Source organism: Mauremys reevesii, linkage group 2 (assembly GCF_016161935.1).
Source record: "Mauremys reevesii isolate NIE-2019 linkage group 2, ASM1616193v1, whole genome shotgun sequence".
NCBI classification, from domain to species: Eukaryota; Metazoa; Chordata; order Testudines; family Geoemydidae; genus Mauremys; species Mauremys reevesii.
The window spans coordinates 266,672,999-266,699,395 of record NC_052624.1 but is presented as its reverse complement, the minus strand read 5'-3'; the positions used below and the strand labels follow the sequence as shown (position 1 = coordinate 266,699,395).

General features: G+C 44.8%; 1 protein-coding gene across 19 annotated transcripts in view; it reads left to right on the top strand.

The window, feature by feature from the left end:
• The window catches only part of MTSS1 (MTSS I-BAR domain containing 1), a 176,106-nt gene that overhangs the window by 93,739 nt on the left and 55,970 nt on the right, over nt 1-26,397 (top strand). The window contains exon 1 of one of the 19 annotated variants that reach the window (XM_039522491.1): nt 22,328-22,332. The exons of the other annotated variants lie outside the window; for them this stretch is intronic. The gene's annotated coding sequence lies outside the window, so the exon portion shown is untranslated. Of the gene's footprint in view, nt 1-22,327; nt 22,333-26,397 lie in introns of those variants that run through there. 19 annotated transcript variants of the gene reach the window in all.

Genomic DNA, 26,397 nt, shown 5'->3' with positions numbered 1-26,397 from the left:
TGCCATTAGCCTTCTTGGCAACAAGGGCACACTGTTGACTCATATTCAGCTTTTCGTCCACCGTAACCCCTAGGTCCTTTTCTGCAGAACTGCTGCCCAGCCATTCAGTCCCTAGTCTGTAGCAGTGCATGGGATTCTTCCATCCTAAGTGCAGGACTCTGTCTATGAAGGTTGCCTTCCTGGTGGCAGTCACCATAGAGACTTTCTAAATGGATTTCAGGATGCAGCCTGCTTTGCTGTGAGTTGGTAGTGGCCCCTCCTGCACACAGTACAAGAGCCTACTTGACTAGAGCTCAGGCTGCATTGGACACTTCCCTTTGAGATGCTCCTCTTCTGTAATGCAGCAAAGTGAGGCTCTGTGCATAAATTTGCAAGACATTACGCCCTGGTGCAACCTTCTACAGATGTCTCCTTTGGCATAGCAGTCCTCCAGTCTGTGGTACAACAGGATTCCTCGCACCTTCCTCTTCAATGAATACTAATTGAGAGTCAACTCGAGTGGAATAAACCTAAGGACCATTACGTGAAGAACGACGACTGGTTACTTAGCTTGTACAGTAACTGGAGTTCTTCAAGATGTGTGATCCCCCATGTACACTCCACCACCTGCCCTCCTTCCCTTCTGCAGTGGATCCTTATCCTGTGGTTATTCAGGGTTCAGAAGGAACTGTAGAGGCGGTTGGTCTGCATTGCCCCTAACATCCTCAGCTCAGAGCATGAGGAGGAGAGGAAGGCAGGTGCAGAACAACGGACACTGCTCATTACAAATTTTCTGGTCTTAGGCTCATGGAGCACCTCGAGTGGAATACACATAGGGACCGAACATCTCAAAGAACTCTAGTTATTATACAAGGTCAGAAACCAGAATATATCCTACAAGAGAGTATGGACTGTTGGGTTTTTATGCAGTGTTCAGTAGCCAGATGCATAGTGGATGGGTGAATATTTCAAAGCATTACAAATGGGTCTTACTGTTCCCTATTTGCTGAAAAATAGAGGATCTGCTAAACAACTCTGGAATCTGCAGACATGCATACCCACTTGGTTGTCTTGAAGATTTGAGTATTTTGCTGTGGTTACAGAGGAATGATTTAAACATGTTGATCTGTACAAGATGCTTTATTTCACTGCCTGGATGGATGACTGGATGCATTCTCTGGGGGTGGGGATCATGGTGCGCCAGTAATTGTAGTTAAATGAACATGGCTGGCTCTCAAGCAGATGAAACTGAATTTGTCACAGCTGTCAGAAGGATCATGTCACATATGTTGCCTTAAGGAGCAGTTTTAAGGCTGCATACCCTGTTAACGTTCCAGTTTACTGTCGTTAAATATCAGGCCGCATGTTTGCTGACCCAAGTCTTTGTCTAATTTTTTTTTAAATCACCAGTTCCATCTCTTCTTACATAAGCTAGGGTTGAACTTCAGTGAATCTTAGTCATGTGTTGCAGCCTAATTTCAGACCTTAATGGGTAAACAGTACAGTACTTCAAGGACTTCAACATTTCAGAGATGTTTGAGTTACCTGCACAAAGAAGCAGAGAGATTTGTTTGTAGTTTAATATATTCAAAAGTCTTCAGTAGAGAAGAGTGTGCTTCGAATTATGTCTTAAAGAGCCAGCCTGCCAGGCTGTATTCAACATCCATTTACATTCTGCCTCATACTCTGTAGACAAAGCAAGCTACTGGAAAGTCCCAGGTGATTCTTGAATCCTCCTCATCCATACCATCTGGAAATGCAGCAATTGTATTAGTACAGGACTCTTATAGATTTCAGTGTATAAATATTGCAATCAGGTGCAACTTGTCCTACCATTCCCCCTCCACCCTTTATTTTAATATTTACTTGCTTTTTAGATAAGTGTATTCAGTCTGAACGGGATAGAGATATTCCTCTGCCATAAAATAAGTGCTGTTTGGTTATCAGACACTGTGGGTGGATAATTTTCTGCCACACTCAATATTTATACACTGAAATGTGGTTCTAAAGCAGAGTATTTAATGTGATTTAGGGAAAAAAATGGGTAGAATACCTGTGATGCATATTGCTGCAGGGGTCCCCTGTATCCTTATGAATGGGGCTGAGGTGCTGAGAAGTGAGGTAAAGGTCTGTGTCTGTATTGTATAGCACTGTGGGAAAATGCCAGCAGTTTCTGGGGTCACTCTCAGGAATGAGTCCTGGTGCTTTCACCCAGTCAATGGGCTTTCAAGGAGGTATTGTGTAGCAGCACTGCACCATGAATGTTGTGAATAGAATAAACATGGCTTTTTTCCTTTCTTTGCCACCTGTAGACTGAAGTGTAGACCTTCAGCAATGCAGACGTATTCTTTCCAAGCTACTCTGACAAAGTCAAGAATTTTCATTATGAGCAATGTCCTGGCTGCATGTATTAGCCGACTTATTTCCTTGTACAAGGTACTACATGTATTTGGCAGACTCTAACCAGGGTTATGCAGACATTGGACTTTCAATAAACCTGTACATAAGAATTGCCACTATGTTACAGTTGCAAACATGGGGGTAGGAGGAATCAATGGAGGAAGTGGAGCGAAGCCAATAAGATTGGTTCCCCATAGTTGCCTTATTAATGAACACTACTTAAAGCTTCACTTGTTCTGGGCCTATTTGGCTGTCAACACAATGGCAGCAGCTAAGGGTTATGTTTACCGTCTCTTCTTTATGACTTTCCATATATTCCCCCCCCCAAAAAATTCTGTTTGTGATACAGAAGAACAAATTACTCTTCTTATATGAAGTAAAAAGAAACCTCTCTTTGCAGTGATCAGTTTTAATCTTCATAATATCTACAAGACATTTTAACAGTTGATAAAAAAGCACGTGTTTCTGTAGATAAACATTTAGAGCTTTAGCTTAATGATTTATTGAAATTTGCATTTTTGTTTTGTTGTAACTTTCATTTTCAATATGCAGCTGTCTGAGTGTCCCTGAAAACAAAGAAGAGACTGACGCGCTCAGTTTTGCATTGCGATTAATGACTTTACATACATATATATATATTTTTTCCCCTGGGCACCTCGGCACAGGATTCTTCATTCTCCTTGCTCACATTGTATATTAGAAATGGGAGCATGCAGAGCTTTGTTAGTGGGGTTTGTTTGCTTTTTCATTCCGGTTATTGTTTTTTACCCATACTCCATCCAGAGTCCTGAACTGTTTGTTGCTGCTGACGTGGAGATTTTGAGAGATGATAATCGCCTCAGAAACTGCTGGGCTACTCTCTCAACCTTTGTCATAATGGAGGTGATGAGGATAATGTACCACATGACTCTTTTCCCCTTGCCACCTAATGCAGAGTGGCTGTGCTGACTGCAGTCCTTCCGCTCTGGGCCTCTCTTACAAGATGTGCTTCGGTTTGTCTGGAAAAATCAAGGCAAAGTTACTCTGTAGTTTGTTGGGAGCAATTGTGCCATCTTTGTTCTTTGCAAACATGCATTGTATCTTAGTTTAGGGTGACCAGATGTCCTGATTTTATAGAGACAGTCCTGATATTTGGGGCTTTGTCTTGTATAGGTGTCTGTTACGCTCCATCCCCGTCCCGATTTTTCACACTTGCTGTCTGGTCACCCTATCTTAGTTCCACAAACAGGAGTACCAACTGTGAAATGAGTTACCATTGGTGACGCGCAAAGGACAGCACCCAATGTGTGCTAATATATTCCCAGGACATAGCCATGACTTACTTTTGAAACCTTTCTGGCATCACATAGTACACCTGTCTGAGCCAGTTCAGCTAGGGCCTTTTGGCACAATGAAGTAGCATATAGACTTCAGTATTAGGGCTGGTCTACACTACGGGGGGAAATCGATCTAAGATATGCAACTTCACCTACGTGAATAACGTAGCTGAAGTCGAAGTATCTTAGATCGAATTACCTACCGTCCTCATGGCGCGGGATCGACGTCCGTCGACTCCGCTACCGCCGTTCAGGTTGGTGGAGTTCCGGAGTCGACAGGAGCTCATTCGGGGATCGATATATCGCGTCTAGATGAGACGCGATATATCGATCCCCGAGAAATCGATTGCTACCCGCCGATACGGCGGGTAGTGAAGACGTAGCCTTACAATTGCAACCTAGTTACTGTTTCCCCAATAATCTTTATTTTATACATATGGGACATATGTGTCCTGGTCCTGGTCACAGCCTTTGAGTTGGGCAGGTCCTTAAGATCTTTCTCTCTCAGTTAAGACTGAGCTCAATTTCAACTTTACTTCAGCTGCCCTTGATACTTAAATTCTAGTTCAGCTAGTCATTAATACATTGGGAAATTGGTGCTTTAGGAGCTTGGTAGTAGAATATAGCGCCTGTTACTTCTAGGTTGCTGGTTCAAATAGGACCGAGATTGGTAGTGACTGAGTATTGGTTCCACGGTGTTGTTCCTAGTCGATGATCCCCAGCATGCAAACCAGCACCAAATTCAGCACTCACTAAAAGCCTTAGCAAAGAGGCTAGAGATTTGGTTAGGCAGATGAAATGATGCTCTGAGTCCACCTTTATGAAGAATAAGGCATATTGTAAAGCGATTTGGGAAAGTGTGCACTGCCACTGTCCGTGTAGTGTGGGTTTTGTGGCTAAATAAAGGATTTAATTCTGCAGAGGTGCCAATCTGGCACCTTTCGGGAGCACTACAATCACCAGTATTTCAAAAAGTAGCCTCCAAATGTATCCACCCTTCAAATCTTTATCGCGATGGTGCCCAAAGGTCCCAGTCAGAGGCCTCATGCGAGGTGCCATATGAGGACATAGGATATCTTCTTGCCTCAGAGCTTACAGTCTAAAGAGACAAAGGGAGGAGGGAGAATGGGGGTGGGGGGTGGGATAGAATATAACATAGGGAAATTAAGTTGGTGATAGGTGCACATCATGTTAGTACCAGCCTCTTGTAAGCGTTCTCCTAAATACTTGCCTAATTTTTTAAAATATTTTAAACCCCGCCTTTATTTTTATATACCGGTATGTTCTCTTTGTAACCCTAATCTTTCTCTGTGTTGTTTATAATTAACACTAGCGTTTTCTGGAATGAGGAGGACTTTGACTACACAGACCAAGTGGTGAAACCGACCATACAAAGGTCATGACTTTATGAAGAGAGAGAGTGTGTGCGTCAATTGTGTTGCCTCAGTTAAGTTAATATGAATGCGCTCACATGATCCAAAAAACATACCCTTTTTGTCCATCAAGACTGGTCAAATGGCGTCAGCTGGACAAAGTAAATGGAGTTGTGGAGGAGAGAGGATACATTTTCTTTCTCTGCCCTTTTAGTTCTAATAAACACGTAAAGGTGATTTATTTCGGTGTATGGTGTCGGTTTAAGTACACAAGATCCTGTGATGTTTGCAGTCCAGTGTCATATTATAACACCAAAGGATAAACAGTAACATTAGCAGCAGCTCCTACCTTGTTTGCCTTGACCGTGTGAGTTAGGACTCTTTGTTTCTAATTAAAAAGAGCGCTGGGCAGTAAGATTACCCACTCATCACTACCATAATCCTTGGATCACTGACATGACTCATGGGCATTAAGGCCTAGTGGACTGACACTGTGGAGTGGTTCCAGCCTGTTGTCATCTTGTCAACCTGGCCTTTGCACATGCCCATTAACTTGGCATTCAGGACTTCTCATTTGCAGTTACTCACCATTTACTTATTGTAAATTGGCTGCTCTGGGTGAAAGCAACTGTAGGGAGAGGCCAGAAATAAGACTCCATAGCCAAGCACTTGCATGCTGTACTCCAGCCAAAAGTGAATTTTCAGAGCTGAGCATTTCAGTGTGAAAGTGTATATCTGATAGTGTGATTGTGACACAGGATATCTTCACAGTGCAGGTGCTACTTATGACTAGCTTATATGTATTTTAAAGCCACATGGGTTTACTCTTGGCTTTGGTTGTTTCCAAAACCACCATGGCTCACCCAGGAGAGTCTCTGCCAGATGTGCCCCACCCAAGTCAGATCTGTGGTAACAAAATTGGAGCAGTTAGGAATACTACAGAACCTGTCCTAGTTCTGGATGAAAGTGGGGATGGGTCAGGCCTTCCTGTTTAACTTTCAGGAGGAGACCAGTTCTGATTATGTCTCACAGCTCTTCTAAAACTGCTGCTAGCTTTCTGAACACACCTTCCACCAGAATACCAGTAAACGTTCTGTAAAGGACTATCGGTGCATGCACCTCCTGCACGACCAGCCTACAGCAATGCAGCTAGCCCCTTGTCATGCACAGTACTACAACATCGTCCTCACTATTTGACCCCATTGTGCAACACTTATTCATGTTGGTGAGCAGTTACTTAGAAGAGGAGTCCCATATGGACTACTTCTGTGACTGATGGCTATATGTCTAGGCCCGAGATGAGTCTATGGCTCTTGATGGCATAGTTATGGCAGTTATAATATAAGGCTTTTGAAAGGCAGGTACTGCTTTGACGTGCATGTGTAGCAAACTTTGAAGTTTGGTCGCCTTTGGATATATGTACGTAACTCCCATCCGCACTAATGGACGTAGACATGCGGTTGAGGGGATGAGCAGTAATGGCACTGCTGGGACCTCTTTCTGTTGTTTATTACTGAAGTGGTAACAGTGTATTTTTATTGGCTGCTGAAGAACAAGAAGCAACTTGTTTATTTAAAAACCCCACCCGTGATTTGTTTAATACATTATCAGGTTGTTTTTAACCAGGAAATTCTCACTTGCATGTGGTGCTGCAGCTCCATTTGCCTTGGGAAAATCAAGAGAGAATCATATTGCCTGCCAGTTCTGGTACCTGTTGCATAATGTAGAACGAGGAAGAAAAGGGAGTTCTGTAGGTGTGAGGGTGGACAGGTCCTACTAATAATAAATACTATGCAAATGACTACAGTCTGGGGTTAAATAAATGTGGCGCTTAAGTACTACACTTAATTGAACCAGATATATGCTAGTGTCTTGTCCATCTGCGGCACAGATTATAGGCTGCTTATCAAATAAACGTCAGTTTTTAAATGATCAAACAGTCCATTTTAATCATGGACATATCAAAGGGAACACCACTGACCTTTGTCATTTTGCAGGCAGTTCCTAAAGAGGTAGTGCATGGTTGGAGCCCAGACTAGGAGTAAGGAGCTCTGGGCTGTCGCACTGATATGAACAAATCAGCCTCTTTGGGGTATGTCTGTACTTCAGTCTCTGGGTGTGACTGCAATCTGAGGACACGTTCCCTAGCTAACACGGGTAACAGAGCATAGAATCATAGATTATTAGGGTTGGAAGGGACCTCAGTAGATCATCTAGTCCAACCCCCTGCTCAAAGCAGGACCAATCCCCAAATCTCTAAATGGCCCCCTCAAGGATTGAATTTACAACCCTGGGTTTAGCAGGCCAATGCTCAAACCACTGAGCTATCCCTCCCAGCTGCAGCTGCGCGGCTGTACAGCCCAGCTCCGAACCCTGGGGAATTACTCATGTGGCCTGCCCGTGCAGCTGCTACACTGTTCCAGGACCCAAACTAGATAGAGCAAAGCTGACTCAGGTGTGTCTGCTCGAGCTGCGGTCACACCCTGTGATTGCAGCACAGACTTAACCTCCGAGTCTGTCCCTCCATCTGTAAAATGGGAAGATTTCCCTACTTCACAGGGCTGTTATGAGGTGTAATGTTTAATGCTATTCTGAGATGCTGGGATGAAAGGTGCAGTGAAGACAGTTGGTTTTGAATTTAGCTAGTGCTGCTACAGGTGTCATTCCATCTGTCCTGAAATGAGAGAGAGTTGCATGGTGATGACTTTTGCGGCTGAATGTGTTGTCGTGCGTTATTGAAGACAGGAACATATTTCTTGACTCATGAGCAGTGGGGAGGCAAAAAGGTACTGATGGGGGGAGTACTTTGTCTGCCAGTATGTCATGTACTGATACAGTAACTATAGCAACACGTTGGAACATCCTGTCGTGGTCTGTCCGCCACCTACCCTTTTGGCAACATAAAGTCCTGAAATGGAGAGGAAGAAAAATATCAAAACTAATGAACATGCCCAAGCCCGTCTCTGGAGTACTTAGGGTTTCAAAACGCGTATCCCTCTTAATTTTATGATTTCTTCTTCTTTCCAGCCTCCATGAAGTGATCGTGTCTACACTGCAATAAAACACCCGTGGCTGGCCTATGTCAGCTGAGTTAGTTGGTGTGGGTCCTGCTTTGAGCAGGGGATGGGACTAGGTGACCTCCTGAGGTCTCTTCCAAACCTAATATTCTTTGGATTCTATGACTTGGGCTCCGGCTGTGGGGGGTACAAAATTGCAGTGTAGATGTTTGGGCTCCAGCCCAGAGCCTGAACATCTACACTGCTATTGTTTTAGCCCTGTGAACCTGAGTAAGCTGGTACAGGCCAGCCACGGGATTTTTATTGTGGTGTAGACATAACCCAGATGTCCCAGCTAGAGAAGAAGAACTTAGTTTTTTTATTAGTCTACCCCTGGTCTTGTCAGTATGCTGATATGCCCTATTCACTGCTCTCCTGCCACCTCCTGTGCTAATTCTTGGTTGGGAAATCAGCTCTCTGGTCTAATTTCCAAATGCAGCCAGGAGATTGGGCAGCTATGAGGGAATGCTATGTAAGCATGATGCGGCTAGTCAGTAGTAAAGGAGCTCTAAAGTTCTCATAGCAGAATTAAACATTTATTAGAAGACTGTCTGTTAAGCAGCTGGTTTTGCCAGTCCCTCCGAGTTGTTGAGTTAAAACAACAGTCACTATGGATTTGGGGACGGGGGTTATTTCTGGTTTGATAAAACGTACTCACTACCAGGTTTCATGTTAAAGTCAATGCAGAACTAATTGACTAAATCGGTGCTTCTCAAAGTCGGGCCGCCGCTCATTCAGGGAAAGCCCCTGGCACTCCAGGCCAGTTTGTTTACCTGCCGCGTCCGCAGGTTTGGCTGATCGCGGCTCCCACTGGCCGCGGTTTGCCGCTCCAGGCCAATGGGGGCTGCGGGAAGGGCGGCCAGCACATCCCTCGGCCCGCGTCGCTTTCCGCAGCCCCCATTGGCCTGGAGCAGCGAACCGTGGCCAGTGGGAGCCGCGATCAGCCAAACCTGCGGACACAGCAGGTAAACAAACTGGCCTGGAGTGCCAGGGGCTTTCCCTGAATGAGCAGCAGCCCAACTTCGAGAAGCACTGCTAAATGTCGGTCAGGCTCAACTCCTTAGAATAAACTTGACTACCCTCTTTGCAAAACTTTGTGGCTAAAAGGGGAGCCATATACTATGCCTTCCAGGTTAGCACTTTTGCCTCTGATAGACCATTGGGAGAATTGACTGCCGCAGCTGAAGACTATCCACTGAGAATGTTGTGTTCCCTAAATTCAAAGGTAATCAGTCCAGATTCTGGTGCGAGGGATGTTCCCTTCTCCCATGCTTCTGTGAAGTGGGTTGTGGTTGAAGATTGTGAACTTTCCTTCTGCAAAGCAGTTCAGTCTCTTCCTCCCTCTGCTAAACCAGCTGCTTAGCACATGTTTTCTTTGGATTCTTTTCCAAACCTCCATCTATGATGGCTGTGGGGTGCCTTATTCTGGCACAAGACTCTAAAAGTCTGTCACTCAGATTCTTTAGGCTCTGAAGCAGCTATAATTGTTGTCTCAAACTTTGCCAAAGTGTTTGTGGGAATTGGAATCCTACAAGGAAGAAAAAGTTTCCCCTGACCTTTTCTGGGTCACCTTGAAGGACCCGGGCCTGTAGATCTGCTTGTAATTGGAGTTGCTAGGATTTATTTGTAGGAACAGTGAGAGGTTTGAAAATTGTGATTTTATAAACTTAAAAGGACTGATAGAGATGATGATGATGATTATAGTACTCGGAGAGTGAGTGTGTATTGCTGTATACACTCAAGAGTAAGACTATCCCAGTAGAAAAGAGAATCTATTTAAGGCTCTTCCTTAAAACAAAGGTGAGCTATTTCAGACTCTCAAATTTCTGCTTTCTAGTCACATGGGTGATGTGCTGGGATTACTGTTCGCCCCGTTTTCTTCTGTCAGCTGTCTGCTTGCTTTGTGGAATGGATCGATTTCTCTCCCCCCCCCCCCCCAGTTTTCCAGTTTATATATACATGAGGGGTTTTTTTTTTTTAAAGGAGGGAGAGAGTCCTCCATCTTCATTTCCTCTCACTGGATGTTTTGATATCCATCACACAAGCCTTTCTCTTGCAGCTGTTACAGCTGTGTTTCCCCTCTGAACTTTGGAAAATCTCTGTTACAAAATTCTGAGGGCTTGTCTACTCTGGAAAGGTTGTATCCTTTTTACTATATCAGTATAATTGTGGCGTGCTTTCATGACTTTGACACTGGCCAGTGGTGATTCCTGTTGATTTATTAAAGTCTGTGATTTCAGGCAGATGTGGTGGTCTGCACCATGGTTCAGTGGTTTTGTGATGGAAAAGCTGGGCGTTTGGATTCAGCGTTGATCTGCAAAACCACTAGATCTGTTGGCTAGAAATTTTAGCCATTTGCCATCAATTCAAAGTCTTCAGTAACTAAACTGTCAGAGTGGAGGGGGAATCGGAACTCCAGCTGCATATTTAAATGGGATGAACACCTCTGCAGTTTAGTTTGCATTACAATATTGAGTCTCCTTGTGCTGAATAAATGCATAGTAAGAGATGGTCGGTGCCCCAAAGAATTTACAGCCTAAATAGACAAAGCGTGGGGCAGAGGTAGCATTATTATCCTCATTTTACAGATAAGAAACTGAAGCACAGAGATGAAGTGAAGTGATTTTTCACAAAGTCATGTAGAAAGTCTGTGACAGAACCTGTAATAGAATCCAAGTCTCCTGAGTTTAGGTCCATTGCCACTGTCCATTGCCACGTCCTCACAGAACCTTCCCTCCCCTCATAGCTTCTGAAATTTCAGAGTGTTTGAACATAAATGAGGTCGTGCATTGCGTATTGTGCTGAAGGTTTCACTTACTTGCCATACCGGGGAACAAGTCCCAAGCTGCTTTCTGGTGCAACTGGAAAATAGATTCAGTGGAAGGGAGCGAAGGGATGTGTAGATTCATTCATCACGGCATTACAGCCATTTCTGGGGGTGGGGGCAGCAGCTTAGGCCAGGAAATGAAGAATAACGTAGCAAACTGAAACTGCAGAAGGTTAGCAGTTTAGGCTGGCAGAATATACTGCCCAAGTTGGAGTTCGCCAGGATACCAAGGTTAATGCCTTAGGCCTTGCAGAAAGCACTATGAGACCAGTGACCTGAGGAGGTCAGCATCTCAATTTTATGTCATTGAAAAACCCACCACCTGCAGTTGCAAAATCATGGGAGTGGTGCTGCCAAAGTGATCCGGTGCATTGCTCCGGCACCTGAAATCTAGGCTAGAGCAAAGCTCCGACGCTTCAGAATCTACCCCTCCCTCTGCCCCATGCCCACTGACTCCCTCAGAGGCTTGTGCTCCTCTCTGAAATGCGTGTTGCTCAGTTGCCCCAGGAGACACTACTGTGGGATAGGGCCAAGGGGTGCAGGTGGCTAGGGCTAAAGGGAGCCTAGCCTGCCCAGATCTGAGCACCCCTGCTGCCTGTGTACACATCCCAGCTTGGCAGGCAAAGCCCTGCCTCCGGCGATGCTAGGGCCAGCTTGTCCCTGAGCTGCCTGGTTGCCAGGCATCAGAATGAGCCGGGAGAGCTCCCAGAACCTGGCAGCAGGCAGTGAGGTGAGTGCGCAAGGCTGCAGGGGCATGGGTGTGGCCAGCGAGCCAGCCCCATCCCAGGTGCGGCAGCAAGTCCATTCCCCTCCTCCCCCCATGCTTTTGAGTGGAGCTGGGGCTGATGCCCGTGAGGGATAGAGTGGACAGAGAGGGGGGGTGGGGAAGGGGCTGCAGAGGGAGCCAGCCACAGCCAGCTGTGGCCATTGGCACCGCCGCACAATGCTCTCCCAACCCTCCTGCCACCCCTGCCATGGACTTCCAATTAACCCTGCTCCCACCCACCTCCCCTTAGCCCCTGCTTAAACCCATCCGGGCCCCTAATGCCCCACCCCCAAATAAACACACCCCAACTCCTTCCTCCTACTCCTCCCCCAAACGTCCCACAACCTCAACTCCTCACCCAGCCACACCAACTCTCATCTCTTCAAGTAAAGCTACCCCGTCACCCAACCCCCCCAAAACACTCCCATAAACATCATCCTGCCAAACCCGCCCCACATCTCCACCCCCAAACCCTCCACCACTACTGCTCAACCATTCTCCAGCCCCCATCCCCAATAAACCCATCTCTTAAACCCCTTGTACTTACCCATCCACCAATCTCTAAAACCCTTTCTTCCCCCTTCCTCCCTCTTCACCCCGCCTCCCCCACTATTCCACCACCACTTCCTTCCCGCAGCGCTCTTCTGCTGCAAGTCCATCTACCGGACAGATCAGCCCAACTGCCCCCAACTCCTGGCTGCACCAGCTCTCCTCTCCCTTTCCCAAGTGCTCCAGTCCCCTGAGGCTCACCCATGAACACCCTGCAGGGCCCTTTAGCCCTGGCATCTGCATCCCGTATTCAATTTGAAGCAGGACAGGTGACCTTTTCCCTCTCATCTCGGGGTGGTCAGATGGCTGTCTTCTTTCCCTCCCCCCGACCCTTATTCAGAGGATTCTGCCACAGCAGGTCTCTGAGGGCTTGGCTACACTTACAAATTTGCAGCGCTGCAGCAGGGTGTGAAAACACACCCTCTCCAGCGCTGCAAATTGCGGCGCTGCAAAGCGCCAGTGTGGTCAAAGCCCCAGCGCTGGGAGCGCGGCTCCCAGCGCTGTACGTTATTCCCCACACGGAGGTGGAGTACGGACAGCGCTGGGAGAGCTCTCTCCCAGCGCTGGCGCTTTGACTACACTTAGTGCTTCAAAGCACTGCCGTGGCAGCGCTACCGCGGCAGCGCTTTGAAGTGCTAAATGTAGCCACAGCCTGAGTGGTAAGAGCCAACAGGCCAGATCAGGCAGCTGGGCCCATTTCTGTGAGACAGGAGCTGCTACTGTGGGGTGAGTTTGGGGCGGGCATGCTCTCCAGTCCCTCAGTCCTCTTTTTCACACCAGGCTGGGCTAGAGACAGCCACCCCTGCATGCGCCACAGAGCAGGGCCCAGCCCAACAGATGCACCCGACTCCCCTAAAAATATTTTCACCAGCCGCCTATGCTGAGAGGCGACTTGAGCAGAGCATGGGGGGCAGGCATTGGAGGGAAAGGGTAGGTTGGGAGAGGGCTTCAGCACTATAAAACTAAGCATTACCTCACTGCTCACAGTGACTCCAAGTGCCATCCCAGGGCACTGACTGAGTGCCACTGACTTCACTAAACCATCTGCACTATTGCCTATGGTACCTGAGTTTTGACCTGGCCTGACCCTACTTAACAACCTTCAATCTGGTTTGGGATCTGTCTACTGCAGCCACACTATCCCCCTGGCTGTGGTTTCATTCAACCTCACAAGTTCAGTGTCTAATTGAATTATTGCACGACAGGGACACAGTGACTCTTATTGAAGCTAATCACCTGCTGTTTTTTCTTGGCCACAAAGAACAGATCAGTAGTTAAACACTGAAAGGTCACAGTCATGGTAATTGGGATGGTCTTATTGTTTTTCTACTGTGTGTCTGAAGGCATCCTGCAGTAAGTGAGGAGAGGTGCTTTAGAGAAGTAGCACTTTAAAGAGGAAGGATTCCAGTTGATCACTACTTCCATCTCATGCTGTGGAGCCAGCAGGGGTGGCTCCAGGCCCCAGCACGCCAAGCGCGTGCTTGGGATGGCATGCTGCGGGGGGTGCTCTGCCGGTCGCTGGGAGGGCGGCAGGCAGGGCTCCGGTGGACCTCCCGCAGGTGTGCCTGCGGAGGGTCCGCTGATCCCGCGGCTTCAGTGGAGCCACGGGACCGGCGGAACCTCCGCAGGCACGCCTGCGGGAGGTCCACCGGAGCCGCGGGACCGGCGACCAGCAGAGCGCCCCCCGCAGCATGCCGCCGTGCTTGGGGTGGCGAAATATCTAGAGCCGCTCCTGGGAGCCAGTGATCTTGTTTATACAAGGGACAGTGTTTGGGTATGTGAAACTGACACCTAGGATCTTAACACACATTTCCCCAGCCCCTAACCACTTTAGAGACATTCTTCTGTGGAGGTTTACTTTAAGTCCACATAAAACACAGCTCTCCAATCCTTGGAATATTTTATTCAGGGCTGTAACTGGGGTGGGGCATCTGCTGGAGCCCAGTATGCTCGGTGCCCCCCACCCTGCAGGATCATGGGCCCAGTAACCCCGGCTGGAGCAGGCTCTCCCTGTGGCACTAGGACCAGGGCGGCAGGTGGGCATGGCGCCGAGTGAGCTGCTTGGCTCGTGCTAAACATGCTCTCATGGACTGAGCGCGCTCAGTAACATTTGCTGAAGCTGCTGCCCTCGCTGGGGATTAAAATCTGTTGCTGTTCAGAGGGGTTAAAGGGAGCCAATCGGTGGTGTGGGATGGGGTGGGTCTGAGCAGAGATGCAAAGTGAGTGTGCGGGGGTGTCAAACAGCTGGAGGCAGGGGCAGGAGAGAAGCTGAGGGGCAAAATCAAGGATGGGAAGGGGGGTAGGAGCCAGGAGTGAGGGGCTGATGGATGGTGGCAGAGGGGAAAACCCTGGCACAGGAAAGTGCAGAGGGCTACCAGGTATCGTGATGGGGTGAGCCACCTGCAGCGTTTACAAAAATGGGGGGAAGGGGAAGGGCTTTATTTCTCTTCCTCAGAACAGTATGGCTCAGTACCCGCTTCCCAGGGCTCTGTTCTTAAAGGCACAGGCATCCCAATGCCAGCACAAGGCAGCTGTTCTCTGTCTCCTATAAAGTACTGAGATGGTATAGGAGACTTGATTCAGTGACATACATACACCCCCCAAAACTGTGTGTCACACATTCTGAGTACCTAAAAGAATCCTTTACTAGTGTATATATGTCTGCATAAAGTCTCATAGCAGTTCACAGAGTTGTCTCATCTGCTGCTGTGATTCCCTGAATTGCTTTCCCTTTCTGGTATTCCATTTTAAATAGAGTTTTGCTCCTTCTAATTGTTTAGTTTTTTAAATGTTTTATTACTCTTAGCACTTCATTATTTGCCTTTGTCAACACTAAGCAGCTGGATGTCATTGTGCGCTTTAATTTATATTTTAATAGCAAATAATCATTGAAAATGTTTGTAAGTAAATAGTTGTTAGTAGTTTTAGCAATGACATCTGTGTTTCTAGCACAGCACTTCCTATGTTTTTACTATAGCACAAGTTTATTTTGTTGGATCATGTGACTTCCAGTCTGACTGATTTCCTAGCCTGGTGTCAAAACTTCATTTTCATTTGATCCACCGGTGGGGATTGCCTTTCTCAACGGTTATTTTGCCTCTCAATCCAGCCCTTCATGCTTTTTTGCATGTCACTGCTTGCGTGCAGAACTTGGTTCCCAGACATTCACTAACGGCCGTATACTATCTCATACTAAATCCTCTCAAAGGCAAACATCTGTTGTAATTTTTACTGAGCATAAGAACAGCCAGACTGAGTCAGTAATGGTCCATCAAGCCCAGTATCTTGTCTTCCAACAGTGGACAGTGCCAGGTGCTTCAGAGGAAATGAAGTCGAGTGATCCTCTCATCCACTCGCAGCTTCAGGTAGGCAGAGGCTAGGAATATGGACACCCAGAGCATGGGGTTTCATCGCTGACCGTATCAAATTATTTTTTTAACCCAGTTATAGTTTTGGCCTTAACAACATAATGAACACACATCTACAACCCCAAGATTGTTTGACAATCACAAGAATTTAAAAATCATGAGCTATACACCCCAAAGTCATGAATAAGACTGTTTTAGTCATGGGTATTTTTAGTAAAAGTCATGGACAGGTCATGGGCAGTAAACAAAAATTCATGGCCCATGACCTATCCATGACTTGTACTATATACCCCTGACCAGGGGCGCCAGAGGTGCTTGCGGGGGGGCTGGCAGGCTCCCTGCCCGGCTCTGCGCCGCCTCAAAAGCGGCAACATCCCTCAGCTCCTAGGCAGGCTTGGAGGTGCAGCCAAGCAGCTATGTGTGCTGTCTCTGCCCCAAGAGCTGACTCCGCAGCTCCCATTGGCTGGGAACCGTGGCCAATGGGAACTGCAGGGATGGTGCCTACAGGCAGTGGCAGCGCAGAGAGCCCCCTGGCCACGCCTCCACCTAGGAGCCGAGGGATGTCACCATTTCTGGGGAGCTTCCCTGAGGTGAGTGCCGCCCAGAGTCCTCCCGTGCCACCAGCCCTGAGCTTGCCCCCCCTCCCCCCCCAACTCCTGCTGCTGCTGTGGGAGGGAGGCGTGGTAGCCCGAGACTGCCCCAGCAGCAGCCGGTGTGGTTGGTCATACTTTTGCTGTTACCGCTTCCAAACAGTTCATATATGTAAGGACATATCTACACTACACATTTAGGTTCACTCAAGTTATGTCAGCATAGAGTTGCTGCAGGGAGTACATCACTTATGCATGTGCCTACTTGGCTCCTGGTGTCAGGATGAGTGTACTCACCAGGAGTGCTTGTACTGAGTTAGAGTGTGGGTGCACCAGGGGTATGTATCAACCACCCATCACAATTTGCTACCACTCACATTTGTCATTCTCTAGTCTAGGGATAGCAAATTGTGATGGATGGTTGACACCCTGTCTCAATTTGCTATTCCTGGACCAGAGGATGGGAAAGGTGAGAGTAGCAAATTGTGACAGGGCAACCAAAGAGAACATCCATAGGTGTCAGTAACTGCTGCTGGTAGAGAAATCTGTCAGTAGCAGTTTTTGACATGGTACCTTGGCTTCTGGCAGGAGGTGACGGTTTTCAAACTGGGGGGCATGTCTCCCTCGGGTGGCGCACCCCACAGTTTGAAAACCTCTGTACTAAATGGAAGGCAGAAATCTGGGAAGGAGGAATGTGACCCCTCATGCTCCTCCATGCCATCACCTCTAGTGGGCACAAATGTGCTTGCTCACCCTGGGCGCTAAAATGCTTAGTTACAGCTCTGAGTTTATTCCTGTGGATCTCAGTGAAAGCAGAGCCAGATTCCCAGCCCCCGCAGCTGATCTGGGTCCAGGCTAATGGATTTAGCAGAGCTTTCATGCTCATCAGGCTAAAAATATCTTAGGGGACAGGGTTTTCTGTTTCCACCAGGAGCTTCTTGACAGCTTTTTAATGATGTTTTTCACAGAGGTGTGTGTGTGAGAGAGAGGGAGGGAGGGAGGGAGATTGGAATATAACTTACATTGCTATATGCCTCTAATCGATTGCCTAAAGGATTTGGAGGGGGAAGAACTCAGGGAGTCAAATCGTATCTTGCATATCTTCTGTAGAGTGGAATTGTGTACTCGCCTCTGTGGATGATCCATCAAGGCTACCCAATATCGTTCTGTGTGGTACTTTACTGTCAAGTTGCTGCATTTGTTAATTGCTTCTTTTATTTGGGATAAGTGGTCTGACTCATGAGTGTTTGCTAATACAGTAACGATCCTGCCATCAAAACTAGTGGAGTCATACTTGGCTATTAGTCTGGAGTAGACTTCTCATGGTGGAAAATCCAAAGCTAAAAGGACAGAAAATTCACTCTTTTAGCACGTGGCAAAGCATCAAAATCTTCAGCTGAGAAATCCAGTTATTAGGTCATTATTTTTTAACATTGGCATTGGTGTGTGGCCCCAATTCAAATAAGACTTCTGAGGGAAGTTACTGTGCATTTTCCATACAGAGGTGTTCTGTGGCAGGAAATGTTTCCCACGGTACACAAATTAGGCTATTTTAAAGTCTGGGTCAGTGACTGGGCATGACTTTTCTTTTGAAGTAATCTTGGCTGCCCTGAGCTGGCTAGGAGAGCACTGGGGCATGTTTCAAGCTTGGCGGCTTCCTTAATAATTTTTTTTCTATGATTTGAAATCAAAGCTTTGGAGACAGTTTGGCATGTAAACAATGGGTTTCTTCCTTTGCTGCTGTGACCTCTGTTGTTGTAGTACAGTGATCGCATGAAACTAGAACAAAACGTCCGTAGCTTGCAGACAGCTAAGCTATATACTCTAACACAGGATGCAGGCGGACCAGCGATCAGCAGCTTGCGGCTGACTTGGTGGATGATGGCACATTTTGATTTCTCACACTTCCCCCTCCACCCTCAGAAGGAAACTTTGCCAACTTCCTCTACATTTTCTCCTATTGTGTTTCTGGGATTTAGTAGAACAATGATAGTAGCCATGGATCCAAATATAGAAACCCTCTTTGAAGGGTGTAAACGCGAAGGAGGGAGAGGAATTACCTAGTGGTACACGGGGATGACTGTGCAACATGAAGAGGGGAAAATTTTAGGATGAATATCAGGATGAGATGTGTTAGGCTGTAGATTAGTCTGCAGCTGGTGCAAAGCACTGTGTTTGGGACACTTAAAAGTCTGGAGTAGCCCTGTGTTGTCAGCGAGATGAACTCGATGGCCTGATAGGTCTTATCCCTTTTTGATGTTTTCATCTTACCCCACATCATTTACAAAAATGAGACTTCTTTGACATATTTAGACTAAGTCAAATGGAATCTTGTAAAAGGGAGGCCATTTCTCCTAATGGGACCCCTCTGCTGCTTTTGCAAACTGATTTGTTTTGCTCTTCCTTTTGCAAAAGGCAGAGAAACTTCAAAGGAAGCCACATCCTACCGCCTCGTGCATGCGCTTTACATTCAAATCAGATTCTTCTCATTCATTGCTTGTGGTGAACAGAATGTCCTGGAGGGGGCTTCCCAGTGCTTTAAATTGCTGTCACTACTGTTGTTATAGGTAAGCTTCGAGAGGGGTTATATTGAAAGAGAAGCTGAGACTGCTGTTTCTTGCTTAGTACTTATTTTATGGCTGCAAATCTGGCACCTCTTTAGGCGTTTAATGTGCACGCACCCACCCCAACCACCAACACTGTAAAGGGGGTGGGGGGAATCTCCTATCTCCCAGCTCCTGTTTGGAACTTGGCACGCTCTTTAATTTCATGTGGTGTCTGTGCCCTTTAGCTTGCCAGCTTGAAACAAATGAAGTAGAGTAATAGGTAGATCACTGTTCCTTGAGTCTGGTTCTGTTGTTCATTGGTGTGCTGAAATTTATCAGTCTCCTAAGAATTTTCTATGCTTTCATTTCTGTCAGTGTAGGATTCTGCCATAGCTGTTGGATAATAAAATAGTGCATTACATGGAATTTATCCCACATGCATCCCTGTTCTCTCTTTGAATTACCAACATTGCTCTCATTTTATCGCAATCTTTCCTGCAAGCAGTTTTTCACGGTTTTCCTGATCCTTTTGGAAATGGCAGATTAATGAGACTAAAGGAGTGCCTTGGAAAGGTTTGTCGTAACCATAGAGTGGCTGCTTAGGTCAGGATCTAATTACTCTGTCCCTATTCTTATATCAAGAAGTAGTTCTTTATATAATTTATTTTACCTACTTTAAACGTACTGTTATGAAATCTAGGCTAATGCTGTTGCAGGCAGTTTTATCTAGAATGGATTGCAGCTGGACAGATTGAATGCACCAATTATTTTAAGGATTTGCCCTTGCGTTTCTCAGATTGAGTGGCAATGTTGCTGCTTCAGAAGACAAATTCTGAGATAATCAAAGACCACACAAGGGCTGCATTGCAGTTACTGTGAGCCTACATCACAACCAGAAATTTGGGCTGTTGAAGTGTTCATCAGGAGCCTAGGAAGGTGTGGCTTTAGTTCTGTAGAGTGGGAAGAGATCTTACAATGTATCGGCTTTCTAAGGTTTTTGATGTTTTAAAGGCTTTTTCTGCATGATACTCACTTGATTTCAGCCCCCCTCCTCTCTAATACTATGTACAAAGCTGAAAGTGCATATGCAGTGAGAGATTTTGAGCCTCATCGCTCTCTGTATTCGGAAATATACACATATAGTACGTAAGAGAATTAACCAGAAGAACTGGGACCTAGCTACAGTACTTTAATGCAGTAGCTAGTGATCCTTTATTTACAGGAGGGAAGTACAGATTTGATCACAGTTCTGTTGTCTACTATTTTGCTCTTTTACAAGTAGTGATATCTATTTTTCCATACATAAATGGCATTGCAAGCTGCAGATGGTAAGATTGGCTGTTGGATATTGTTGCTTCAGATGGAAACTGATTGTGGTGAAGAGGTTTGTGGGGTGGAAGGAAGTAAAGTAGTGAAACTTCTATTCCATTGGATGTCTCTTAAGACTGATAAGATGTAATACATACCAGAGCATAACCAACTTGGATATTTTGCATATAGCATACATTTCTAAGGTTCACCACACTTTCTGACCCTTCCAATATGCAATATCTCATTTCTGGTACTAAATATTACAAAATATTTATTCTAGTTCAATAACTGGATGCTACTTTAGGCTCACAAGTATCAAAACTTGATGAAAATCATTGATACAACTCTGCAATTACAGCAGAACAGCCCTGTAGTTAATGGATAACTGATACAAATTTTGCTGAAGCAAGGAAAAGAGCTTTTGAATGTTAAACGTGCTGTATTCATTTTAGCACTTGTGACAATATTCATGCTTAGAAAGCAAAGCGTTTCATAAAGATGGTTAAGTTCCATTATTCCCATTTTACAGTTGGAGAAATTGAGGTATAAAGAAGCTAATATTTTGCCATTCATATTCATAATTTCCTATTTAAAAAATCAACCAAAACCTAAGATCTAGTAGGAAAACTGTGAGACAGACCACACAGAAAGAAACGAAACAAACACGCTCCCTGTAGTTGAATTTATGTGATCTAAAATAACTTTGATCACTGATCTTAGTATAGTTTTGATTTTTTTGTGAGAAATTTCATTTGATCTCTTATATTGTTTTTCATTGACATTTACTGTCAAGTATAAGACACATTTATTGATGTGTCCATATGCAGGTATTTTGGGCATAGTGTTAATTGGGACGCATGGTCCCCTTAAAGAAAGGGTAGTCAATAAGTGGACTGTAGGCCAAATTTGGATCACCGGACGCAAAATGTTTGTATTTGAACAGACCGCAAAATGAACAGACTGCAAAATGCTTTTATTTACTTATTATCATTATTATTATTTTCTCTGAAGTCTGGACCTGGACTATACCTTGACCGAGAAATTTGGTCCTTGACAAAAAATAGATTACTCCTGCCTTAAAGCATTACCAGCAATCATACAGTGTAGAGAGAAAGTAACTGCATACACAGTAGCTATGGTTGGTCTCCCTCCATCTCACACCCTTTCAGAGATGCTGCATTCTTGTCCTATGGACTATTTTTCCTGATCTTCAAGACCGCACCTTCCATCTGGGGCTCCTCTGTCCCACCCGTGGCCATAATTTGTAACTCATTCATGTGCTGCATACAAACACAGTTTTAAATGAATCATACTTTGATCTGGGGATCTGAGACTAGAACCCAGGTCCTTCAGCTTCCAAAACACAGGTCTTCACCACTTGAGATCACAATAGTAGTAGATCTCTTAACCTCTCTGTGGTCCATCCATTAGAGGGCATGTCTCCCATAAAGTCAGGAAATTACAAATGCACTCTAAAAGACATTGCAGGAGGAGTTACTGTTCCCTAATACGGTATACCCCATTAGAGCATTACAAATGTTAGACTTACAAAATGGTCTGTAATTGGGTCATGCTCTTTGTCTGAGAGTAACCTGGTTCTCATGTTGACAGTCTTCAGAGGAACAGCTGGATGAAATGAACTGAGTCCTGCTTCATGGTTGAGAGAGCGAGAGAATGGTGAGGGGGAAGGGAAGTCTGTAATGCAAGAGCATCACTACTAATGTGGGAACATGGCACTAAATCAAAGTGCTTCCTCTGGGAATAGTTAATAAATTCTAAATAGCAGGCGAATCTTTCCAAGTAGTTTCCTGGAAACCTGCAATTTAGGTGCTGGCATTATGTGCACCAGAGCACTTAGAGCCTAGGTCAAAAGCCCCTTTGCCTGCTCTGACATTTCCTATCATCTTTAACTGACAATTTTATAAACCAGCCATGCCTTCCTAAACAAAGGCTGATGAACAAAGTTGAACAAAGGAGTGGCAATGAGGGTTGAGAAGATGTGAGGTTTGCATGAACTTACCTCAGTACCAAAAAGTCAGATGACCAGATGCTGATCTCGGTATCATTAGGCATAAGTCAACTTAACCTTGAAAAGCAGGGCAAAATGCATTTTGATGTGCTTTAGGAAATTCGGAGAAAATATCTGTGTCCAGATATGTTGGTGTTATCCAAGAGCTTAGCCTCTCAAGTACACCAGAGAATCTCTGTAACTAGGTTGTGACACTGGTATTTGACCCGTTTAACACACGTGGTTGAGTTGTGTTGACATAAAAACATTTTCCCCAATACAAACAAGTGTCCACTGTGTTTCTGTCCACACCTACCAGGCTGCTTTACCATGTCATCTTTCAGGTCATTCTCGATAAATTTAGGCAGCTAATGCCTGAGGTGGGAACCGAGCAACTAGAAGTCATGCACACAGCAGCAGTGGGCAATGCACTCTGAGATGTTCCACTGCACAAAATGCTGGGAGTGAGGACAACCAGCCAAGCTGGTTACACAAGCACTCTTTGTGAAGGGAGCGGAGAGGTAGTTCCATCTGCACAGCAGAAGAAGTGGGCCAAATGAGTTGCCAGAAGACAGCCATGTGCCAGCCGCATATGCTGGCAGGGAAAGGAATGTTGCTAGCTGCCATCGTTACTAAGAAAGCAGCAGCAGCATTGTGTGCGGACAGAACCTTGTGTAGAGCCAGAGGAGCTTGATTGATTACAAACTGTTAAAAGTTGTAAAGTAGACGGGGTGATGGCACTGTCCTTTAGAGGGTGCAGAGGAATTTGTCTTTCTTTTCAAGTCTTGAATTGCAGGGCATGCTAAGTCTCTATTCATCTTTTTTTTCCCCTCAGCGCGCTTTCCTTCTTGTCTTGGTGTCCGTGGGTAGGGGAAAAGCTGTCACCTCTAAGGGTGGTTTCTTGGAGCTTTTTACAATTAGTTTCAGTGAGGAAATGCACAAAGTGTCTTTAAGCTTTCTTATCCAAAATCTTAAACTTGTTTGTGCTTAATTTGTGTACATCATAGTAGCAACTGAACAGCAAAGTTATTCGTGTGCAGTCTAACAATCTGAGCTCTTAAGTTTCCGTCATAGTTGTGGGGATCTTCTGAAAGAAGGAATCAAAAAGACATTTCGCTGTATTTTGTGGGATGGTGCTAAATCCTGCATTGGAATTTCCCGTCTTGTCCATGCATTTTACTTCCCTTTTGCCTGACTTCACTGATGGCTCTGCCGCAGTGGGACATGAGCATATGCTGTGCTTGGTATTTGCATGTAAATGAACACCCTGAATATCTTGTTTTGCTCTAGAATTGCCATGTACTACAACAACGCATAGTTTTTTTTAAATGAAGGATGTTTTTTGTAAGATTTGCAAGTTTTACTTGCAAAGTAAAAAAATCTCAGGAAGCGATTCCCACTTTTATGCTCCATGCTTTGAACAGAGGTGCTTTAAATTCAGCATGCCAGTTTAGATTGTTGTAAATAATTTTGGGGTAAACAGTATATTTGCCAGCTGAGCTGTTAACTCAAGCCTGCAAAGAATTTATTTGGAGAACAAGGGCTGGCCTCATCAGATTTCCCACCTCTAAATTAATCTGTTAATGGGTATGCAAGCTTATTAATGTAAAAAGCGTACTCCTCTACTGGTGTGTATATGCAGAGGGGGAAAAGATGCTACAGTACCATTTTTAAATTCAAAATTGACGAAGTTTGTAATTAGATTTAGTTTATTTCAGACTTTGTAGCATTTAGTGCAGTTATGTGGCCAGAAGAGCAAAAACACTTGACTTCTGGGTGTTCAGATTATTGTCCTCATTATGTTTTTCATAACAGGTGGAGTATTGCTTTTTTCCATTGATGTCAAGTGTTGTGTACTAAATTCCTGTGCCTACTGGGTTTAAACAGCCAGCTGGTGTTAGGCTGTGTGGTGCTGGTCTCCCTCCATTTGTGGAAAAGCATAACTACCGTATGTAACAAATGTAGGAAAGCTAGAGATGAAAGTAGTTGCAGTAATGCAACATATTAGTGCCAGACCAAATGTTTGGATACTGACCTGCTGAACAGCACAGCATGGGTCTTTGAACATAGTACTGGGTAAAATAGCGTAGCAGGTTTCATGGAATCTAGGTAACCATTTTAGTGGCACAGTTATCCAACTTAAACTTAATACTCGTGTTAGTTGTCTTTTGTTTGAAGGAGTTCAGAAAGTCTCCAAATTTTGCCTAAGAAATTGCTGTCTAGAGAAGTGGTGGAAAAAGACAGTTAATTTTAAAGCTCCGTTCTGTGTACCAATCCATGTTAAAACTAATTTCAACAATGAATTATTCCCGGGAGATAGAGTTCACAGGTATTTCGAAATACAGTTGAGATCCGATTTTTAAAATTGGCTTCACAGAATGCACAGCAGCTGCCTTTGGAGAGTGTGCATTTAGGAGTGCAATGAAAACTTGTTCTGACAGTCATACCACACTAAACCCAGTGAAAGAATGTTAACACTAATGCAAAAGGAAAGACAGTCACAAGTGGGAAATGAAGCACATTATGGAATACCTGGAAATGGAGCATAGCATTCCTCTACATGCTTTATTGGGCTCTGTTGGGCTGTTCTGCTTAATTGTGCATTTAATTGTTGTTCTTGGTTGGTGTTGCCATTTTAATTTAAACATTTGTACTGTATTCCTGTATGTTGAATGAAGACCTATGAAATTTCATGGAAAGTGTGTTATGTTAACTTTAATATAGCATTTAGTGAATTTCCTCCTTTTGTTACCCCACCATCCTCCCTTGTACGCCGCCAAGGAAAATGCTCTAGAGTTGTTCTGCTTGGAAAAGTGACCGTATAAAAATAGCACTGCCATACTCTGCAGAACTGCTCACTGTGTGTTCTCTCAGTTGTATCTGCTGCCATTAGTGACAAATTCTTTGTTCTGCCTTTTGCACCTGTTAGACTTTGGTTCCAACTCACCCTTTCATATGAATATCAAACAGAATTCCAGTAGCAGTGATGTCCTGCATATGCCATCAGTTTCATCTAACCCTTAATACATATAGGGTGTCACAGAGAATCCTGGTGCATTCTGGCCTAGGCCAGTGAACACTTGTGTATTTGCATGCTCCTCCCATTTCCTAAACTCAACCAAGTATTGCACGAAGTGCACCCACTGTGTATGGACGTAAAAGACTTAACCAAACATTCTATTCCAAATGGAACATTTTGAATACAGATATTAACAAATGAATTTGGACTGAAACCATATTCGTGTTTTCTCAGATTGAGGGGTTTTATTTTGTTTTTGTGGGTTTTGTTTTTAAATTCCCAAACCTTGTTTGGAGGTCCTCAGAGGGCAGAGTTTTGTTGCTCTTCAGGAATAATCTGCGCCTCTGTATCTTACTGAGCTCCATCATTTACATTAATTAATTACCAGGTCTGGTCCACATCTTAAAAGTTTTGCCAGCACAGATATGTTGGTAAGGAGTATGAAATATCAGACCCATGACTGACATAACTTTATTGGCAAAAGCCATATGGTGCAAGCACTTATGTCAGTATAGATTATTTTTTTCAGGGGAACTGATATAAGCTATACTGTCAAAAGAAACCCTTTTGCTAGTATAAGCTGCATTGCCACTAGGGGGTTTGCTCGTATAACTATACATGTATAGCTAGATCCTTTCTATTTTAAACAAAGCCTTAGTACCATTGACACAAATAGCACAGATACAGCTGCACCTTCAACAAGAATCTGCATCTCTAAGGCAGTTTTCCTCTGATTTGTATCTGCAAAGACTTTGGCATCCTTAGTTACAGAGAAGATAGCTATTTAGCATACTTCTTTCTCAGCCAAGCTGGGAACAGAATCCCACAGCCTGGGCAAATTTTCAGTCATGTGCATATCCAAGCCCATTTAAATACATTATCCAGTACTTTTTCAAATAGGCTGTAGTACTGAATATTACACTCCATCTATTCTGTGTTGACAATTGCATGGCTATGCAGTGCATGACTTTGGCTTGTCATAATTGTGGGTTTTTTTCTGATTTAAATGAAAATAGTTAAGAGGGAGTTTAGACCGTGTAACAATTGCAAAATCACACTTGTTTCAAAGCGGTCTAATTGTTAAAAAAGTTAATGAAAACTTTACAAATTAAGTACTTCAGAAAATTGCTTCGTTTTTTTTAATCACCATGAGCAAACGGTATTTTAGAAATGTTTGCCAAGTGCAGTTCAACTAGAAGTTTCCCAACACTCAGTTGTTTTGCCAACAATTCTTTTCGGGGGGTGGAGGGGGGAGACCTGTGCTAACCTAAATAATGCTATAAACAAAA